Here is a 20,808-nt window from a genome sequence, read left to right as displayed (position 1 = left end):
TTAAATGAAGTAAGCCAGAAGACAAAAGATAAACACAGAATGATAGTGCTATTCTGAAGCACCTAGAACATACACCTTATATACAACTAATACTCAACAATCAAAAACAGGGTTTAACAGGGTAGAAACTCCAAACATGTAATAGTTAACATATACTCGGGAGCAGTGCCCAAAATACAATAAAAAGGAACAATACAAACTCTTGACTACACATTACACCACAAAGAAACCAGCAACAGTAGAAAGAGCAGCATAGAGAGAACAGGTAAGTAATCAGCCTTCTACTACAAAGGCCCATAATAATCCCTTAGGGATCTTATACAGGATCACAGGTAAAGTATACCACAGGAAATCACTGATTCCAAAGAAAACATCCCATATCACTATGTTTTAATGCCTTAATCTTACTATATTTAAAATAACCTCTCAGCTTTTCTGTCCATAGGTGTTCTTGAATACAAAGGGTGGACAAACTAGGATGGCATCTCAACGCTCACTCACACAAGATACCATACCCAGCTTGCACTACGAGAATGTCCGAGAAAACTCTTTAACATACACTTTATCTCTAGGTTATACCTTCTTTTAGAATTTGAAGCATGTGACCAGTCAGATAACCGAAGCAGCAACTGTGATGTACAGACTTATACTACAGGCCCTACTCATCGAAGACATTCAAGCAAACTAGCATTCCCTTGCTATTATCTCCTCTCCTCACTACTTTTTTCTTTTTCTTTTCTTTTCTTCTCTTTTCTTTTTTTCTTTTCTCTTCTCCCTTTCTTTCTAATGTATTTTCTCTTTTCTTCTTTCCTACCCCTTCCATATATTTTCCCCTTTCCCCTCTTTGGAAATCCAACTATCTCTTCACCCCTCAATCCCACCCAGACCTCCCACTGTATTAAAACTCTTCACCCTTAGTTCTTAATCCATTAGGCATCAAGACTGACCTCCTACCCCAATGAACCAGTACCCAGAACCCAAGCGAAGGGACACCCAGTTAAACCCACACCTTGCCCCCACAAGGAAAGGCAACAAACTCCCCTGCGGATTCATGCTGCACGGCCCTCCCTACCAAATCCCCCTACCGTGGACTGTTACTTGAAACTGGACTTAGCTCTAAAAGTATCCCCAATGGAAGAACTCCTACAAGACCTCCCTGCCGCAAATCCTTTGCCAATCTTAAGAAGGTCAGGGGGAGTGATGGAAAGGTGCCTGGGAACCCACACACCATAAGAAAGTTCCAAAAGACAATGGGGAAACCTATACTTCCAACCTAAGTATAAGACCAGTATTGCACCACCTCTTTACCTGCTTTTCCCCAAAAGTAAGGTAGTCTCATGCATCACATGGTTCTTTTAATTATTTTGTTAATTCATTTTTTAAATGTTTGTTCTATGTATACATATGTGAGCACATATACTTTTATTCCTAATTTTATCTTGTTTGGATGTGTGACCTGTTTCTGTTTTCTTCTCTGTCCAGCCCCAAATGCACCAACAATATAAACTAGCACCATTTCTCCCTGCAAAGGCACACTAAAAAAAGGGGAAATCTTACATACAAAAAAGAGCTCTTATCTACTAGAGATAAGAACTCATACTTGTTTACAATACAGGGATAACTCCTACCTTGAAAATATGTCATACGGACCCAACTTAGACCTCAGGTGATTAGACACCCTCCGTCCAGCCTTGAACCCTGAATCCCAGACATAGAATTGACACAGTTCTTCACAACAGCTACAGGAAACAAATCCCATCCGAGAAATTCTTAATACCGCTGGGCCACCAACAAGTGCCAGCTCTAATATGATATCCTGACAACAAAGAAAATGGGAACAACTTGACCTAAGAACAGGTTATCCTACCTCACCAGCTAACGAAAGACAAAATCAGAAGACTTGTCACTCTTTGGTCGATCCAAAAGCCAAGATCGTGATTTACAGATGACTGGCTGCTAGAACCATGACTGGACTGAATATATCTTGAGACCAATAAAAAGCCCTAGTCCAGGGTTTGTACTATGACCCGCACAATAACCATGATCCCCAGTTCCAATGGTTCGGCAGAGACAATCGCAATGAAATGGGGCTTCTGGAAACATAGTGAAAGATGTTATCCTAGGTTCCATCCTAGGATCAGTGCAAAGACCAAGACCACCAACCACAGAAGATGGATTAAAATGACACTGAGGGAACAGAACTTCTAGAACCACAAAGAAAGACTTCATCATAAGTCCCACTCCTGGACCTGTGCAGATACTGAGATCTCTAGATACAGAGGTCTTATTTCATCACCCAAGATGGAGCAGAAGTTTTCCAAACACCAGAAAGCAACACCAGTAGAGTAAATGAACCTGAACAGAGTCTATAGTTAATCCCGTGACAATATACCCCAAGGGTGGAGAAACCCCATAGTGCTAAGGCCAAGTGAATTCCTTTTCAAACGACGTCAATATTTACTGTGCCAGTGCAGGAGGGAAAAAAAGACAAAAAGCACAAAACATTTTTTTTGGGTCACACCCGGCAGTGCTCAGGGGTTACTCCTGGCTGTATGCTCAGAAATAGCTCCTGGCCGGCACAGGGAACCATATGGGACACCGGGATTCGAACCAACCACCTTTGGTCCTGGATCAGCTGCTTGCAATGCAAACACTGCTGTGCTATCTCTCCGGGCCCACAAAACATTTTTATCTTTTATATTGTAGTTTTTTTTTCATTTATTATTTTTATTTTTATTTTTATTTACCTATCTACTTTTTGTCGATTTTTTTTTGTTTTGGTGTGGTTATTGAAGTTGTTGTCCCATTTATATTTATATTGTTTTTTTCTTCTTTTCTTTCTTTAGGTGCTCTGTCATGATTTTTAACTCAAGACCATGGCTTTTTTTGTGCTGCCTATCATTATCACTGGAGTGCTCACTGGATATATGACTCTTCTTTATGTACTGTTGGGTGTTTCACCTTCTTTTTCTCCTTCATCTCTTAAACCGACAATGAGAGCCTCTAGAAGGATTCCCCCCATTTTGGCATATTAGACTTTTACCCCAGTTTATTTCTTTTCTCTTCTTCAAATAAAACCACATAACTTGAACTATGTAGTCCTTCCTCACAGTTAAAGGGGGAAATAAGGGAGGCACCAAGACAAAGACTACTAAGTAGTAAGCTAGATACAGAGGGGACCACAATTTCTTGCAAACCCGGGGGTGAGGGAGGAGGATATAAGAGGTAGGACGAACATGGAGTTGTATGGAGGACAAATCGGTGATGGAAACCCCCCTGATTTTATGTAAATGTGAACCTGTAACATTATTGTCAACAATATGTAAACCACTATGATAAAATAAAAATTATATTAAAAAAAGATTAAATTGACCCTGGAACTTCAGCCCACAAAATGAGGAAGGAAACTGAGGAGATTTTTTTAAAAATAACAAATGACTGAAAAATAAAAGAAAACTTTGAAATCTCCTAGAATATGTCAAACATCCAGTATACAATAAATTTGCTCATTATACCAAAACCCAGAAAAATCAAAACTTGCATGAGAAAGATAATCAATTGGTGGCAATATCAAGGTTATAATAACTGGCAATAATTTTAAAGATGCCACCTATAAATTTGCTTCAATAAATAAATATGACTTTTTTTAAAATGGGAACTATAGCAAAGAAGTAGAAGTTACTAAGTGGGCTGATGAAAATGTTCACTGGTATAGCATTTTTGGAAAATAATATGGATATTCCTCAAAAAATGTAGTAATTCTTTCTGCTTGGGCGCCTCAGGAAACAGTTTTTGTTGGGCAATACTCCCCAAAGTATTAGAATTTGAATCTTAGAATTTAGAATTTTAAAATAAAGAATTTAGAATCTTAGAATTTAGAATTTTAGAATAAAATTTAGAATTTTAGACATTTAGAATTTAGAATCAAAGAATTTAGTATTATACAATAGAATTTAGAATTTTAAAATTTTAAATGGAATTTAGAATTTTAGAAATTAAAATTTAGAATCTTAGAATTTAGAAATTTAGAATAGAATTTTAAAAATTTTTTGATATTTTGGGCCACACCCATTCACTGCTCAGGGGTTACTCCTGGCTAAGTGCTGAGAAATTGCCTCAGGCTTGGGTGGACCATATGGGATGCTGGGGGATCTAACTGCGGTCAGGATGTTTCTTTGGCTTGTGCTTGCAAGGCAGACACCTTAACTCTAGCGCCACCTCGCCGGTTCCAGAATTTAGAATTTTATACTAATTTTAGAATAGTATTTAAATTTAAATAGTATTTAAAATTTAAGAAATTTAGAATTTAGAGTCATATAATTTAGAAGATTCGAATTTAGAATGTGGCTATTCCTCAAAAAATGTAGGAATAGAGCTTCCTGGAAAGGTAGCTCCGTTGTCTGTGAAGGTGGTAGGGGTCTGCCTGCCCTGCTGTGAGCTTTGCAACTGGGAGAGACTGTGGGGGACCTGTCGCCTTTGGCTGTTTCTCTACTCTTCTGTCTCCTGAAACACTCCTGAGAGGACCAAGAAGGGCCCTTATATTCTAAACTCTTTATCTGAGAGATTAATAGAAGGGCCCAGCAAAACACTTAAAATGGAAATACTCCCCATTTCCCTCAGTACTTCTTTCTGCTTGGGCGCCTCAGGAAACAGTTTTTGCTGGGCAATACTCCCCAAAGTATTGTGTACAGATTTAATGTGATCCCTCGAAAGATTCCCTTGACATTCTTCAAATAAGTGGATCGAAAACTTTTGAAATTCATTTGAGTACTCCAGACATACAATCACCTAGATTTTGATGAAGGAGCAAGAAATCCTGAATGGAACAAGGAAAGCCTCTTCTGCAAGAGATGTTGGCACAACTGGTTATCCATTTGCAGAAAAGTGAATTCAGACCCCCAGCTAACACCACATACAAAGGTAAAATCCAAATGGATTAAAGACCTTGATTTCAGACCTGAAATCATAAGATACATATATAGAACAACAAGTAGGTAAAACACTCCATGACATTGAGTGGACCATATTGGATGCCAGGGGATCAAACCTTGGTCACGATCTTTCCTTGGCTAACGCTTGCAAGGCAGACACCTTACCTCTAGCGCCACCTCGCCAGCCCCAGAATTTAGAATTTTATAATTTATAATTTTATAATTTTAGAACAGTATTTAGAATTTTAGAAATTTAGAATTTAGAATATGGCTATTCCTCAAAAAAATGTAGAAATAGGGCTTCCTAAAAAGGTAGCTCAGTTTAGAATTTTAAAATCTTAGAATTTAGAATTTAAGAAATTTAGAATTAGAATCTTATAATTTCAGAAATTAAAATTTTACAATAGTATTTAGAATTTTAGAATAAAATTTAGACTTTTCAACATTTAGAATTTAGAATCTTAGAATTTAGAAATTAGAATTTAGAATCTTAGAATTTAGAATTTTAGAAATTTAGAATTTAGAATCTTAGAATTTAGAATTTAGAATCTTAGAATTTAGAATTTAGAATCTTAGAATTTAGAATTTAGAACCTCAGAATTTAGAATTTTAGAATTTAGAATCTTAGAATTTAGAATTTTAGAATTTAGAATTTAGAATCTTAGAATTTAGAATTTTAGAATTTAGAATTTAGAATCTTAGAATTTAGAGTTTATAATTTTAGAATATAAAATTGAGAATCTAAGACTTTAGAATTTTACAATAGAATTTAAAATTTAAAAATTTTAGAGTAGAATTTAAAATTTTAGAAAATAAAATATAGAATCTTAGAATTTTGACATTTAGAATAGAATTTAGAATTTTTTTTATTTTTTGTGCCACACCCATTCGATGCTCAGGGGTTACTCCTGGCTAAGTGCTCAGAAATATTTTTTAATTTTTTGTGCCACACCCATTCGGTGCTCAGGGTTTACTCCTGGCTAAGTGCTCAGAAATTGCCTCAGGCTTGGGTGGACCAGGTGGGATGCCTGGGGAATCAAACCTTGGTCACGATCTTTCCTTGGCTAGCGCTTACAAGGCAGACACCTTACCTCTAGCGCCACCTCACCAGCTCCAGAATTCAGAATTTTATAATTTAGAATTTTATAATTTTAGAATAGTATTTAGAGTTTTCGAAATTTAGAATTTAGAGTCTTAGAATTTAGAAGACTAGAATTTAGAATATGGCTATTCCTCAAAAAATGTAGAAATAGAGCTTCCTAGAAAGGTAGTTCCGTTGTCTGTGAAGGTTGTAGGGGTCTGCCTGCCCTGATATGAGCTTTGCAACTGGGAGAGACTTTGGGGGACCTGTCGCCTTTGGCTGTTTCTCTACTCTTCTGTCTCCTGAAACTCTCCTGAGAGGACCAAGAAGGGTCCTTATATTCTAAACTCTTTATCTGAGAGATTAATAGATTAAATGGATTAAAGACCTTGATATCAGACCTGAAACCATAAGGTACATATATAGAAGAACACGTAGGTAAAACATTCCATGACATTGAGACTAAAGGCATCTTTAAAGAGGAAACAGCACTCTCCAAACAAATGGAAGCACAGATAAATAGATGGGATTATATTAACCTGAGAAGATTCTGTAACTCAAAGGAAATAGTGCCCAGGAGACAAGAGGCACCCACTGAATGGGAGAAATTTTCACCCAATACCCATCAGATAAGGGGCTAATATCCAAAATGCACAAGGCACTGATGGAAATTTAGAAAGGAAAAAAACATGTAATCTCATCAAAAAATATGGAGAAGTAATGCACAGGCACATTGCTAAAGAAGTAATACAAATGGCCAAAGGCATATGAAAACATGCCCCATATCACTAATCATCAGGGAGATGCAAGTCAAAACAACTATGAGGTACCATTTCATACCATAGAGATTGGTGCACATCACAAAAAATGAAAACAAGCAGTGCTGGTGGTGATGTGGAGAGAAAGGAAGTGCTGGTGGAATGCCGTCTAGTCCAACCTTTATGGAAAGTGATAATGAGATTCCTCCAAAAACTGTAAATTGAGCTCCCTTACTATCCAGCTATATGACTCCTATGGATGTACCCTTTGAACACAAAATATAATACAAAAATCCCTTCCTCCCACCTATCTTCATTGCAGCGGTATTTACAATAGCCAGACTCTGGAAACAGCCCAGATGCCCTTCAACTGATGAATTGCTAAAGAAACGTTGGTATATATACACAATGGAATATTATGCAGCCATGTACACATACACAATGTAATATTATGCAGCCGTCAGGAGAGATGAAGTCAAGAAATTTTCCTATACATGGATGTACATGGAATCTATTATGCTGAGTGAAATATGTCAGAGGGAGAGAGATAAATGCAGAATAGTCTCGCTCATCTTGGTTTTAAGAAAAATAAAGACATTTTACAATAATTTTCAGAGATAAAAGAGAGGAGTACTGGATGGTCCAGCTCACTACATGAAGCTCACCATAAAAAGTGAGAAGTTCAGTTAGGGAAATAATACTGAGAACTATCATAACAGTGTCAATGAATGAGGGAAGCAGAAAGCCTGTCTTGAGTACAGGTGGGGGTGGAGTGGTGAAGAGGGAGATTTGGGACATTGGTGGTGGGAATGTTGCACCAGTGAAGGGGGGTGTTCTTTACATGACTGAAACCCAACTACAATCATATTTGTAATCACAGTGTTTAAAAATATATTAATAAAAATAAAAATAAAAATATTTTTTATAAAGTTAGTATTTATCTACTACAGTGTCTGAAAATATTTCATGAGAAATAAATGAGAAAATATATCTTTCCTTAAGGGATATGCTAAATAACTCTTAGCAGTTCTTATTACAAAAAAGAAGAAATGCAGCTTCCATGTGACCTAGCAATACCACTCCTAAGAATTTAGCCTAGGAGTCCAAAAACAATGCATAAAGTCCTCTGCATTCCAATGTTTATCACAGCACTATTCACAATAGCAAGAATCAATGAACAACACAAGTACCAGCAAACAGATGAGTAGATATTAAAACTAGTACATTTATATAATCCAATACTATGCTAGAAAAAATGAAGTTGTAAAATTTTCTCATACATGATGGATATGGAGTGTAATATACTGAATGAAATGAGTTGGAAGAAGAGGGATAGATATAAAATGATTGAACTCATTTGTGAAATATAAAAAAAGGATAGTATGGTAGTAATATTCAGAGACAATAAAGATGTAGGCCAGGACAACTGGTCCATGGTATGAAGCTTGTCATAAATAACAGGGGGATGTAATTAGGGCAGAAAAGGGACTACTATGACAATAAAAGTTGGAAATGATCACTCTTGACAAGAAATGGGTGCTGATAGGATGTAAAGTTATATGCATAATACCCCTTATAATATTGCAAAACAAGTGTCTAAAAGGAAAAATGGAAGAAAAAGAAGAAAAATATCTGTCATAGAGGCAGGCATAGGAGAGATCAGTAGGGTAGTTAGGAAGAAAACTGTGGACATCGGTGACTGGAAATGCACACTCATGAAGTGTACATTGTATGATTGAAACTGAATCATGAACAATTTTTAACAGTGGGTAAAAAACAACTCCATTATAACCAACCTTATAAACCAGTTATTATTGATATGAAAAAGTCCCTGATAAAATATCAATAAAATGTGTTCAATTTAACCAACAAAATGAAACATTTAAAAAACAGGACCACTTCAAAAATAATAGACAGTAGAAAATGTAACATTATTGTTAGTGTTTGAAGAAATAATTGAAAAACCCCCAAATTGGGCAGACCGACAGGATGAAAAAGATAAACTTTCCAAAGAAATGCATACCAAAACAAATAATAATTAAATAACTGGGACAAATTACAAAGGTAAAAATCCTAACACCAACCAAAGAAAAATGATGCATTAACCAGAATTTCTAGAAATGACACTCTAGCACTGAGCTGGGAGTAACTCCTGAGCACTGCCGGGTGTGACCCAACTTCACCCCAAATAAAATTAAAAATAATATTGTACTACTTCATTTTTAATCTCAGGCATCCTGCATTGCAAATTATGTACTCCAGTTCTTTGAGTCTGAAGTGCAAAGGAAAAAGCAACTTAGAGGGAAATAAAGTTTTCAATTCTTCACTTAAAAAGGTTGTAGGTTGTACATGACTGGGCAGAATTTACTAGCCTACTTTCCATTAATTTACTGCTCAGACTGGCAATGATCTGAGTAGTTATATGCGTGGGATACAGTGACATTAGGGCCTTTGTAAATGGGGGTGAAGTGACTGTTTTCATCCCCTCTGCATGGGCTCCACATCACGGCGTGAAGGGACACCCACTCAGCCCCACATCTCATCCCCCGGCAAGACACTACAACCAACACTCCTGTTGACATCCTTCTCCTCCGCACCAAATGTAGACTGTTGCTTGATACCAGACCCTCAACGCAAGAACTCTACCCAAGCCCTTTCTGTACTCAAAGCACTTATCAAACTCAACAGGAGCAGGGTATGTGATGAAAATGTGCCCTGGATTCCATCCCCCACAAGAATACCCCAAAAGACAATGAGGAAGCCTATACTTTCTTTATAAGTTTTAGACCTCCAGAGCACTATCTCTTAATCTATTCATATCCAAATGTAAGGTAGTCTTTGCATCACTTTGTTCCCTTAATTACTTTTCTTTTAAACTCATTTTTTTCAGGCCTGATAATTTTTTACTTTTTAAAAATCATATTATTTTTTCCTTTTTATATATACATATATATGTGAATATATATATTATTTATTATATATGTTTTTGTCCTGTTTTTGTTCTCTTCTTTAACTCTACCTGTTTTGTTTCTGTTTGGTACAAAATCCTACAAGAAAAAGTCTTCCTGGGGATAAAAGCTCAGGTCAGAACCAGGGCACAGAGATGATGGTGCCTAACACTCTCACACCCAAATGAACCAACAATATAATTAGCACCGGGGCCGGAGAGATAGCATGAAGGTAAGGCATTTGCCTTTCATGCAGAAGGTCATCAGTTCGAATTCAGCTTCCCATATGGTCCCCCATGCCTGCCAGGAGCAATTTCTGAGCATGGAGCCAGGAGTTTCCCCTGAGCACTGCCAGGTGTGACCCAAAAACCACAAAAAATATATAGCACCAATTCTTTTTGTACAGGCATACTAAAAAGGGGGAAAATTTATGTATAGAAACAAGCTCTTATCTACTAGGGATAAGATCTCATACATTTTACAATACATTTACAATACAGAGGCACCTTCCACCTATGTCATGTGGTCCCAACTTAGACTCCATGTGATTAGACAGTGACCACCCAAACCCAAACTCTAGATCTCAGACATAGAACAGACAGTTCTCTGCAACAGCTCCAGGAACCAAGCTCCCTCTGGGACATTCTTAATACTGCTCTGACACCAAAATGAGTCAGATTTGATACGACATCCTGACAATAAGTAAATGGCAACAACTTGATCTAAGAACAGGTTGTCTTACTTCACCATCATAAAATGAAACCAGAAGACTTGTCATCCTTTGATCTGTGCAAAAGCCAAGATCACTAACTACAGAAGACTGACTGTGACAAACATGATTGGGCAGAACTTATCCTGGGACCAATACAAAAGTCCCTAGTCTAGGCTTTGGCCTACTACCTGTACAACAACCAAGATCTCGAATTCCAGAGGTCTGACTGAGACAACTGCAACTGAGCAGGTCTTCTGGAAACATAGTGAAAGACTCTATCCTAGGCTTTGTCGTAGGATCCGTGCAAAAACCAAGACCACCAACTAAAGAAGACTGATTAAAACAACAGTGATGGAACAGAACTTCTAGAACCGTAAGAAAAGACTCCATCCTAAGCTCCATCCTATGACCTGTGCAAATACCAAGACCTCTAGTTACAGAGGCCTGATCTCATCATCCATGACTGAGGGGATAGTTTTCATACACCACAAAAGGACCTAAGGGAGAGTAACTGAACAGGTATGGAACATAGAGTTATTCCCATGTCAGTATACTTCAAGGTCAGAGAAACCCTGTATCTCTTAGGCCAAGGGAATTTCCTTTCTAATTTCCCCAATTTTTACTATGCCTATGCAGAAAAAAAAGCAGCACAACATTTTTTGTTATTGTTGTTGTTGTTTTCCCAATTTTTTGTGCTTTCTTTTTTTATTTCAGATCAGTAGTTATTGTGTGGAGGTTGTCTTTATTGTTGTGGTGTTTTTGTATTTTTGTTTGATTTTTCTTTTGTTATTGTTGTTGTGTTTCTCTTACTTTTTCCCTTTCTTCTTTCAAATTGATATTTATAGCCTCTAGAAGGACTCTGTCCATTTTTCGCTTGTTTGATTTTTGCCTTATTTTATTTTTTTCTTTCCTTCAAACAGAACCACATAACTTGAACCATCTTATTTAGCCTCACAAATTGAGGGGGGGGGAAATAGTGAAGGGTACCAAGACCAAACAGTTGTATGATCACTAAGTATTAATAAAAATGATCAGACTTAAACACCAAATCTAAAGCCAATGACAAGCAGAATCTATACCCAATCTACAACAAGCTAGACACAGAGGGGACCACTTATACTAGCAGCCCGGGAGGGTAAGAGAATGGAATATGGGATGCATGCTGGGAATGGGGGTTGAGGGAAGACAACTTTGGTGGTGGTAATTCCCCTGATTCAATGTCAATATGTACCTAAAATTTTACTGTGAAAATATGTAATCCACTTTTCAAAATAAAAATTATTATTATAAGAAAAAAGGTCGTTGGTTGTAATGCCTTACATATTTATGTTGTAACACTTATAGCGAGCACTATAAAAATTATACTAACTGATAATACTTTTTTAAAAGAACAGAATAAGATGAAATCCTTTAAAATGTTTAAATAGCCTAGAGAATATCAAGAAAAAAATCAAGAAACAGAAGAAGCAAACAGAAAATAAATAAAATGTCAGAATATGCTAACAGATTAATTACTACTTTAAATGTGATGTTATAACAACATCAATTTAAAAGAAGATTTGTCAAAATAGATAAAATATCCTGACTGCGTTTACACTATCTTTAAAACTCACTTCAAACATAATGACATAGGTATGCTGAAAGTAAAATAATGAAAATGATGTTATGCTATCATTAATTTAAAAAAATAGTAGTAGCTATATTAATGTCAGTTAAAGCAGACTTCAGAGCAAAGAAAATTACTAGGAACAAAGAGGGGACTTCATAATTATAAGAGGATCCTTCTAACAAGAATATTTAGTGAGCCAGATTTTCAGAATGCGTGAAGCAAGCTGATTGAGCTGAAAGAAGTAATAGACAAATTCAGTTTAGCTAGCTGGTAACTGCAATACTTCATCACCAGTCATTGATAGAATAACAATTAGAAACTAACGAGAATACTAGCAAAGATACAACAGAATTGAACAGCATCAGTAACCAACAAGATCTAATTGGCACCAACACCAGCAGAATGCATTCTTTCCTTTTACATAGAATTATCCTGGATAATAAAATTCATCTCCACACATTTTAAATAATTGAAATCATACATGAATATAGTCTCCAGCCACAATTGAATCAAAGAAATATAACAGATAGACAAAACAAAATCTTCCATTTGAAATGAAATAGTATACTGTTAAGCCATACATGGGCCAAAGAGGAACTCTCCAGGTAGTCAAAATATACATAATTAATTAAATTTAGAACTAAATATATCAAGGCTCACAGGATGCAGCTAAAACAATTCTGAGAGGGAAATTTATAGCACCAAAATGCTTTTAAATTCTTATTATTGCAATTTAGGTACCATATATACAATAGCATTAATGATGTGGATCTTAATATACAGTTACCACACCTTGCCACCACCAAACTCTATCAATGCCCCAATATTACTTTTAGTCCACATTATCATTACTCCCATCTCCCCAAAATTCTTAATTAGAAAAGAGGAAAGAATTGAATCAACAATATATTTTTAAATCAATAATCTACTTTAAATAGTTAGGAAAAGGGGGCACCTAGGCACGCCCAACTGGAGAGTGCCCCCCCCCCGTGAGAAACTCAGAGTGAGGTGTCTTGGACCCATCCGATCAGGGTGAGTGCAGGCCTCCACCAGGTCACCTAAGCCTGCCCGCCTGGAGAGTGGCCCTCATGGGAAGCTCAAAGACTGAGGACTCACCTGACCAGGGTGAGTGTAGGCCTCCACCGCCATTGCCATTGTGGGGCACCTAGGTGCGCCTGCCTGGAGAGTGCCCCCATGAAAGCTCAGAGACTGAGATGTCTTGGACCTGCCTGACCAGGGGAGTGCAGGCCTCCACTGCCTTCGCCATTGAGGGGAACTTAGGTGGCCAACCTGGAGAGTGCCCCCACCTGTGGGAAGCTAAAAGATTGAGGTGTCTTGGACCCACCCCACCAGGGTGAGTGAAGACCTCCACAGCCATCACCATCAAGGGACACTTAGTCTCGCCTGCATGGACAGTGCCCCCCCTCCCATGGGAAGCTCAGAGACTGAGGTATCTTGGACCCAACCAAACAGGGTGAGTGAAGGCTCCACTGACATCACCATTGAGGGGCACCTAGGCTCACCTGCCCAGAGAGTGCCCCTGTGGGAAGCTCAGAGACTGAGGTGACTTGGACCTCCCAAGCTTCACTTCACTGCTGTGGGCTTTTTCTAACTAATGAACCCCACCATAACACGTAGAAAAAAATCACACTAGAAGAGTGACAATGTGAAAACCTCATAGGCAAACACCATGCACAGAGAATGAAGATGATAGTTCTGTTGACCCCAAAAATGTGAATAATCTGAATAATCACTCAGATAATAGGATTAGAATAGAAATGTGGAGGATCCTCAGAGAAATCAAAAAAAAACATTGATCAAGCTGAACAGAATACAAAGATAGAAATTGGAAAACTCCAAACTGAAATAACAGATCTGAAAAACACGTAGATGAACTGAAAACCTCAATGAAAAGCCTCTCCAACAGGTTAACATTAGCCAAGGGAGAGAATCAGTGAAGTAGAAGATCAAATGTGGAACAATTCTATAGAACAGAAGAGATTGAAAAGAACCTTAAGGGAAACGATCAGACAATAAAAAAATTACTCAAAATGTGAACAGATGAAAATAGAAGTCTTTGATAAACTCAACAGAAAGAACATAAGAATTATTGGAGTCCCTGAGGCCCAGAAAGAAGATACCCAGGAAGAATCAACAGTCAAAGACATCACAGAGAAACCCCCAGAGCTAAAGATTGCATACAATCAAACCCTGCATGCCTGAAGAGTACCACCTAAAAGAGACCTGAAGAAAAACACCCCAAGACACATCCTAGTCACAATGACGAATTCCACAGATAGAAATAGAATACAGAAAGCAGCAAGATCAAAAAGGGAAATTACATTAAAGGAGCACCCTTAAGATTTACAGCAGACACGTCACAAGAAACTCTCTAAGTCAGAAGACACTGGTGGGATATTGTGACAAGACTGAATAAAATAGATGCTTCACCTAGAATACTGCACCCAGCCCAACACACTTTCAGATTTGAAGGAAAGATAAATAGCTTCACTGATAAGTAACAGCTCAGAAACTGTACAGATGCAAAACCAGCCTTAAAAGAAAAACTGAAAGGTCTACTTTAAGAAAAGACAGACCAACAGACACACAAACCTTATACACAAAGGTGATATTAAATCCCATGACAATCATCTCCCTCAATGTCAATGGACTAAATACACCAAATAAGGGACACAGAGTGAAGGGGGTGGAAAGAGACAGAGTGACAAAATGGATCTAAAGGATGAGTCCAATCTTCTGCTGCTTACAAGAAACACACCTGAACAGTCAGAATAAACATAGACTCAAAATCAAAAGCTGGAGAAATATTATCCAAGCAAACAACAACCTTAAAAAAGCCAGAGTGGCCGAATTAATATCAGACAACACAAACTTTAGACTCAGAAAAGTTGTTAGGGACAAAGATGGACACTTCATACTAATCAAGTGCAACAGAAAGAAATTACACTAATAAACATATATGCACCCAATGAGAGACCAGCAAATTATCTAATACAATTATTCACAACCTTGAAAGAGGACATCAATAATAACGCAATAATTGTGGGAGATCTCAGCACGGCCCTGACAACACTTGATAGGTCAATCAGACTGAAACCCAACAAAAATATACTAGCCCTGAAAAGAGAAATGGAAGAAAGAGGGCTAGTAGATATGTATAGGACACTTCATCCCCACAAACATGAATACACTTTCTTCTTCAATGTGTATGGGTCATTCTCCAGGATAGACCACATGCAGACACATAAAATATACCTTCATAAAATCAAGAGGATAGAAATTTTGCAGGCTACCTTCGCTGACCACAAGGCTATGAAATTAGATGTGAACTACAAAGGGACACAGAAAAAAACTTTAAAACCTGAAAACTAAACAGCCTACTACTAAACAACCAGTGGATCCAAAGTGAAATCAAAGAAAAAATCAAAACGTCCTGGAAACAAATGACAATAAAGACACAAAGTGTCAGAATCTATGGGACACAACAAAATGGAACTGAGAGGAAAAATTTGTAGCTTTGCAAGCACATATCAGTAAAGAAGAAGGGCCATACCTGAATAGCTTAATGACACAGCTTATAAAATTAGAAAATGATCAACAAAAGGAACCAAAAATAGGTAGACAAAAGAAAATAAAGCTTAGAGCAGAAAACTATGAAGTGGAAATCCAAAAACAATCTGAAACATCAACAAAAGCAGAAGTTGGCTGTCCTCTCTCACCACTCCTATTCAACGTAGTACTAGAAGTACTTGCTATAGAGATTAGGCAAGAAAAAGATATCAAGATAATCCAGATATGTAAGGAAGAAGTCAAGTTCTCACTGTTTGTAGATACTATACTTAGAAACCCCTAAAGTCTCTACCAAAAAGCTTCTAGAAACAATAGACTCATATAATAATGTGGCAGGCTACAAAATTAACATGCAGAAATAAATGGCCTTTTTATATACACCATTAATGAAAGAGAAGAAATGGACATTAAGAAAACAACCATGGGGCTGGAGAGATAGCATGGAGGTAAGGCAGAAGGACTGTGGTTTGAATCCCGGCATCCCATATGGTCCCCTGAATCTGCCAGGAGTGATTTCTGAGCATAGAGCCAGGAATAACCCCTGAGCATTGCTGAGTGTGACCCAAAAACCAAAAAAAAAGAAGAAGAAGAAGAAGAAAAAGAAGAAGAAGAAGAAGAAGAAGAAGAAGAAGAAGAAGAAGAAGAAGAAGAAGAAGAAGAAGAAGAAGAAGAAGAAGAAGAAAACAACCCCATTCACATTAATGTCTCACAGACTCAAATATCTTGGAGTCAACTTGACTAAAGATGTGAAGGACCTATACAACGAAAAAACATATACCCTGCTCATGGATTGAGAGGATTAGCATTATTAAAATGGCAATACTCCCCCAAGCACTGTACAAATTTTTTTATAAGTCACTTATTTTTATTGAGGATCAGAAGTTAATATACGGTTAACATTATTTCTGCACACATCTTTCCAACAATACCCCCATGGCCTGAGCACTTCTTACCTTCACAGTAGCCCAAGGGCCCCTTTCATAATAGCTCAATCCAGGGCCTATTTTAGTAACATAGGATTGAAACATAAACCAATCAGATTTGTACAAGTACAACAATTTTAACCAATGGGAGCATAAACACATTTTGATGGCGGGAAGGATAAAGAGGAACCTGGCAGGATGGGGGGAGGGGAAGCAAATTCTTAAATAGCTAATTGATATTTACGCAAATACAATTATTTGTTTAGCCTATTTTCTATTTAGATCTATCTTTTGTGCAAGCAATAAGGATCATAATTTAAACTTTACAAAAACATATTTATAACTACATGCTTGAGAGCAGTTACAAAAACAGGTTCCATGGAAAGGTTAAGGCATCTGGTTAAGCCAGATTCTTTGTGCTGAGCTAAATTTATTTGCAGAGTTTTCTGTTGGTTCGGGGCTATGCAAACGTTTGTGGCTTGAATCAGACAGGCGGTGGAAAATTCATTCAGAGTTCCTTTGATATGTGGGGTGCTCGATCTCCCACATCTCCCCCTGTTTAGTATACAATATAGAAGGGACAGACGTGCCTCGGTGGACTGGCCACACTGGGTGAAGAGGTGTGGGGCTTCCAGTCACTGCATCTGCTACCCTTGATTCAGTCGTTTCCAAAGCTTGGCAAGGCACAGATTGAGGTCTATGCGCCAGCTCCTCGATAACTTCAAACTTAAGTGGCGGAGAGTTGGCAGGAGGGGAGATGTCAGGTGTCAGCTGGTCTTCTGAGGTGCATAGTTGTTGGTATAGAACCTTTGAGTCCTTTCTGGTTGCTTCATCCACTTGATTCTTTACGAAGGTGGTGAGTTTGCGAAAAGCCCAAGGACCAAAGGAAACTAGCAACATAAAGCCAATGAAGGGCCCCAAAAAGGCTGGGAGCACTGTTGTTATCCATGGAGTGGTAGAAAACCAATTTTTGTACCAGCTCTCACTCTGCTCTATATCTTTTTGTCTATTTACTAAATTATCCTCTATGTGTTGAATGCTATCTCTAGCTAAGCCGAATTTATTTTAAAAAGCAACATTTTACTCTAAGGATGACACAAATTCCCCCCTCCCTCAAAAAAAATGTTAAATTTTGAACCACGGCGGTTATTCTGCACTCTTTGCTAGGAAATCAACAGTAGTGTAAACTTCTTTAAGTTTTTTTTTTTTTAATTTTTTTTATTTAAACACCTTGATTACATACATGATTGTGTTTGGGTTTCAGTCATAAAAGGAACACCACCCATCACCAGTGCAACATTCCCATCACCCAAGTCCCAAATCTCCCTCCTCCCCACCCAACCCCCGCCTGTACCCTAAACAGGCTCTACATTTCCCTCATACATTCTCAATATTAGGACAGTTCAAAATGTAGTTATTTCTCTAACTAAACTCATCACTCTTTGTGGTGAGCTTCCTGAGGTGAGCTGGAACTTCCAGCTCTTTTCTCTTTTGTGTCTGAAAATTATTATTACAAGGGTGTCTTTCATTTTTCTTAAAACCCATAGATGAGTGAGACCATTCTGCGTTTTTCTCTCTCTCTCTGGCTTATTTCACTCAGCATAATAGATTCCATGTACATCCATGTATAGGAAAATTTCATGACTTCATCTCTCCTGACAGCTGCATAATATTCCATTGTGTATATGTACCACAGTTTCTTTAGCCATTCGTCTGTTGAAGGGCATCTTGGTTGTTTCCAGAGTCTTGCTATGGTAAATAGAGCTGCAATGAATATAGGTGTAAGGAAGGGGTTTTTGTATTGTATTTTTGTGTTCCTAGGGTATATTCCTAGGAGTGGTATAGCTGGATCGTATGGGAGCTCGATTTCCAGTTTTTGGAGGAATCTCCATATCGCTTTCCATAAAGGTTGAACTAGACAGCATTCCCACCAGCAGTGGATAAGAGTTCCTTTCTCTCCACATCCCCGCCAACACTGTTTATTCTCATTCTTTGTGATGTGTGCCATTCTCTGGGGTGTGAGGTGGTATCTCATCGTTGTTTTGATTTGCATCTCCCTGATGATTAGTGATGTGGAACATTTTTTCATGTGTCTTTTGGCCATGCGTATTTCTTCTTTGTCAAAGTGTCTGTTCATTTCTTCTCCCCATTTTTTGATGGGGTTAGATGTTTTTTTCTTGTAAAGTTCTGTCAGTGCCTTGTATATTTTGGAGATTAGCCCCTTATCTGATGGGTATTGGGTGAATAGTTTCTCCCACTCAGTGGGTGGCTCTTGTATCCTGGGCACTATTTCCTTTGAGGTGCAGAAGCATCTCAGCTTAATATATTCCCATCTGTTAATCTCTGCTTTCACTTGCTTGGAGAGTGCAGTTTCCTCCTTGAAGATGCCTGTAATGTCCTGGAGTGTTTTGCCTATGTGCTGTTCTATATATCTTACGGTTTTGGGGCTGATATCGAGGTCTTTAATCCATTTGGATTTTACCTTTGTACATGATGTTAGCTGGGGGTCTAAGTTTAATTTTTTGCAAGTGGCTATCCAATTGTGCCAACACCACTTGTTGAAGAGGCTTTCCCTGCTCCATTTAGGATTTCCTGCTCCTTTATCAAAAATTAGATGGTTGTATCTCTGGGGAACATTTTCTGAGTATTCAAGCCTATTCCACTGATCTGAGGACCTATCCTTATTCCAATACCATGCTGTTTTGATAATTGTTGCTTTGTAGTACAGTTTAAAGTTGGGAAAAGTAATTCCTCCCATATTCTTTTTCCCAATGATTGCTTTAGCTATTCGAGGGTGTTTATTGTTGCAAATGAATTTCAAAAGTGTCTGATCCACTTCTTTGAAGAATGTCATGGGTATCTTTAGAGGGATGGCATTAAATCTGTATAATGCCTTGGGGAGTATTGACATTTTGATGATGTTAATCCTGCCAATCCATGAGCAGGGTATGTGTTTCCATTTCCGTGTGTCCTCTCTTATTTCTTGGAGCAGAGTTTTATAGTTTTCTTTGTATAGGTCCTTCACATATTTAGTCAAGTTGATTCCAAGATATTTGAGTTTGTGTGGTACTATTGTGAATGGGGTTGTTTTCTTAATGTCCATTTCATCCTTATTACTATTGGTATATAGAAAGGCCATTGATTTTTGTGTGTTAATTTTGTAGCCTGCCACCTTGCTATATGAGTCTATTGTTTCTAGAAGCTTTTTGATAGAGTCTTTAGGGTTTTCTAAGTAGAGTATCATGTCATCTGCAAACAGTGAGAGCTTGACTTCTTCCTTTCCTATCTGGATTCCCTTGATATCCTTTTCTTGCCTAATCGCTATAGCAAGTATTTCCAGTGCTATGTTGAATAGGAGTGGTGAGAGAGGACAGCCTTGTCTTGTGCCAGAATTTAGAGGGAAGGCTTTCAGTTTTTCTCCATTGAGGATAATATTTGCCACTGGCTTGTGGTAGATGGCCTTCACTATATTGAGAAAGGTTCCCTCCATTCCCATCTTGCTGAGAGTTTTGATCAAGAATGGGTGTTGGACCTTATCAAATGCTTTCTCTGCATCTATTGATATGATCATGTGGTTTTTATTTTTCTTGTTATTGATGTTGTGTATTATGTTGATAGATTTACGGATGTTAAACCAGCCTTGCATTCCTGGGATGAAACCTACTTGATCGTAGTGGATGATCTTCTTAACGAGGCATTGAATCCTATTTGCCAGGATTTTGTTGAGGATCTTTGCATCTGCATTCATCAGTGATATTGGTCTGTAATTTTCTTTTTTGGTAGCGTCTCTGTCTGGTTTAGGTATCAAGGTGATGTTGGCTTCATAAAAGCTATTTGGAAGTGTTTCTGTTTGTTCAATTTCATGAAAGAGTCTTGCCAAGATTGGCAGTAGTTCCTCTTGGAAAGTTTGATAGAATTCATTAGTGAATCCATCTGGACCTGGGCTTTTGTTTTTCGGCAGACATTTGATTACTGTTTTAATTTCATCAATGGTGATGGGGGTGTTTCGATATGCTACATCCTGTTCCTTCAACCGTGGAAGATTATAAGAGTCCAAGAATTTATCCATTTCTTCCAGGTTCTCATTTTTAGTGGCGTAGAGTTTTTCAAAGTAGTTTCTGATTACCCTTTGAATCTCTGTCATATCAGTAGTGATCTCTCCATTTTCATTCCTGATACGAGTTATCAAGTTTCTCTCTCTCTCTTTCTTTGTTAGGTTTGCCAGTGGTCTATCAATCTTGTTTATTTTTTCAAA

The 20,808-nt window shown here is 37.7% G+C and overlaps 1 non-coding gene across 1 annotated transcript; it reads left to right on the top strand.

Moving 5' to 3' along the window:
• Positions 1-9,145: 9,145 nt before the first annotated feature.
• Positions 9,146-9,276, top strand: LOC125999692 (small nucleolar RNA SNORA20). The gene has a single exon (XR_007492173.1). It is a non-coding gene; the product is annotated as a small nucleolar RNA SNORA20 (small nucleolar RNA).
• Positions 9,277-20,808: the final 11,532 nt, after the last annotated feature.

Source organism: Suncus etruscus, chromosome X, assembly GCF_024139225.1.
Source record: "Suncus etruscus isolate mSunEtr1 chromosome X, mSunEtr1.pri.cur, whole genome shotgun sequence".
Classification (NCBI taxonomy): Eukaryota; Metazoa; Chordata; class Mammalia; order Eulipotyphla; family Soricidae; genus Suncus; species Suncus etruscus.
The sequence above is the reverse complement of the archived record's forward strand: the minus strand, read 5'-3'. Positions and strand labels throughout refer to the sequence as shown.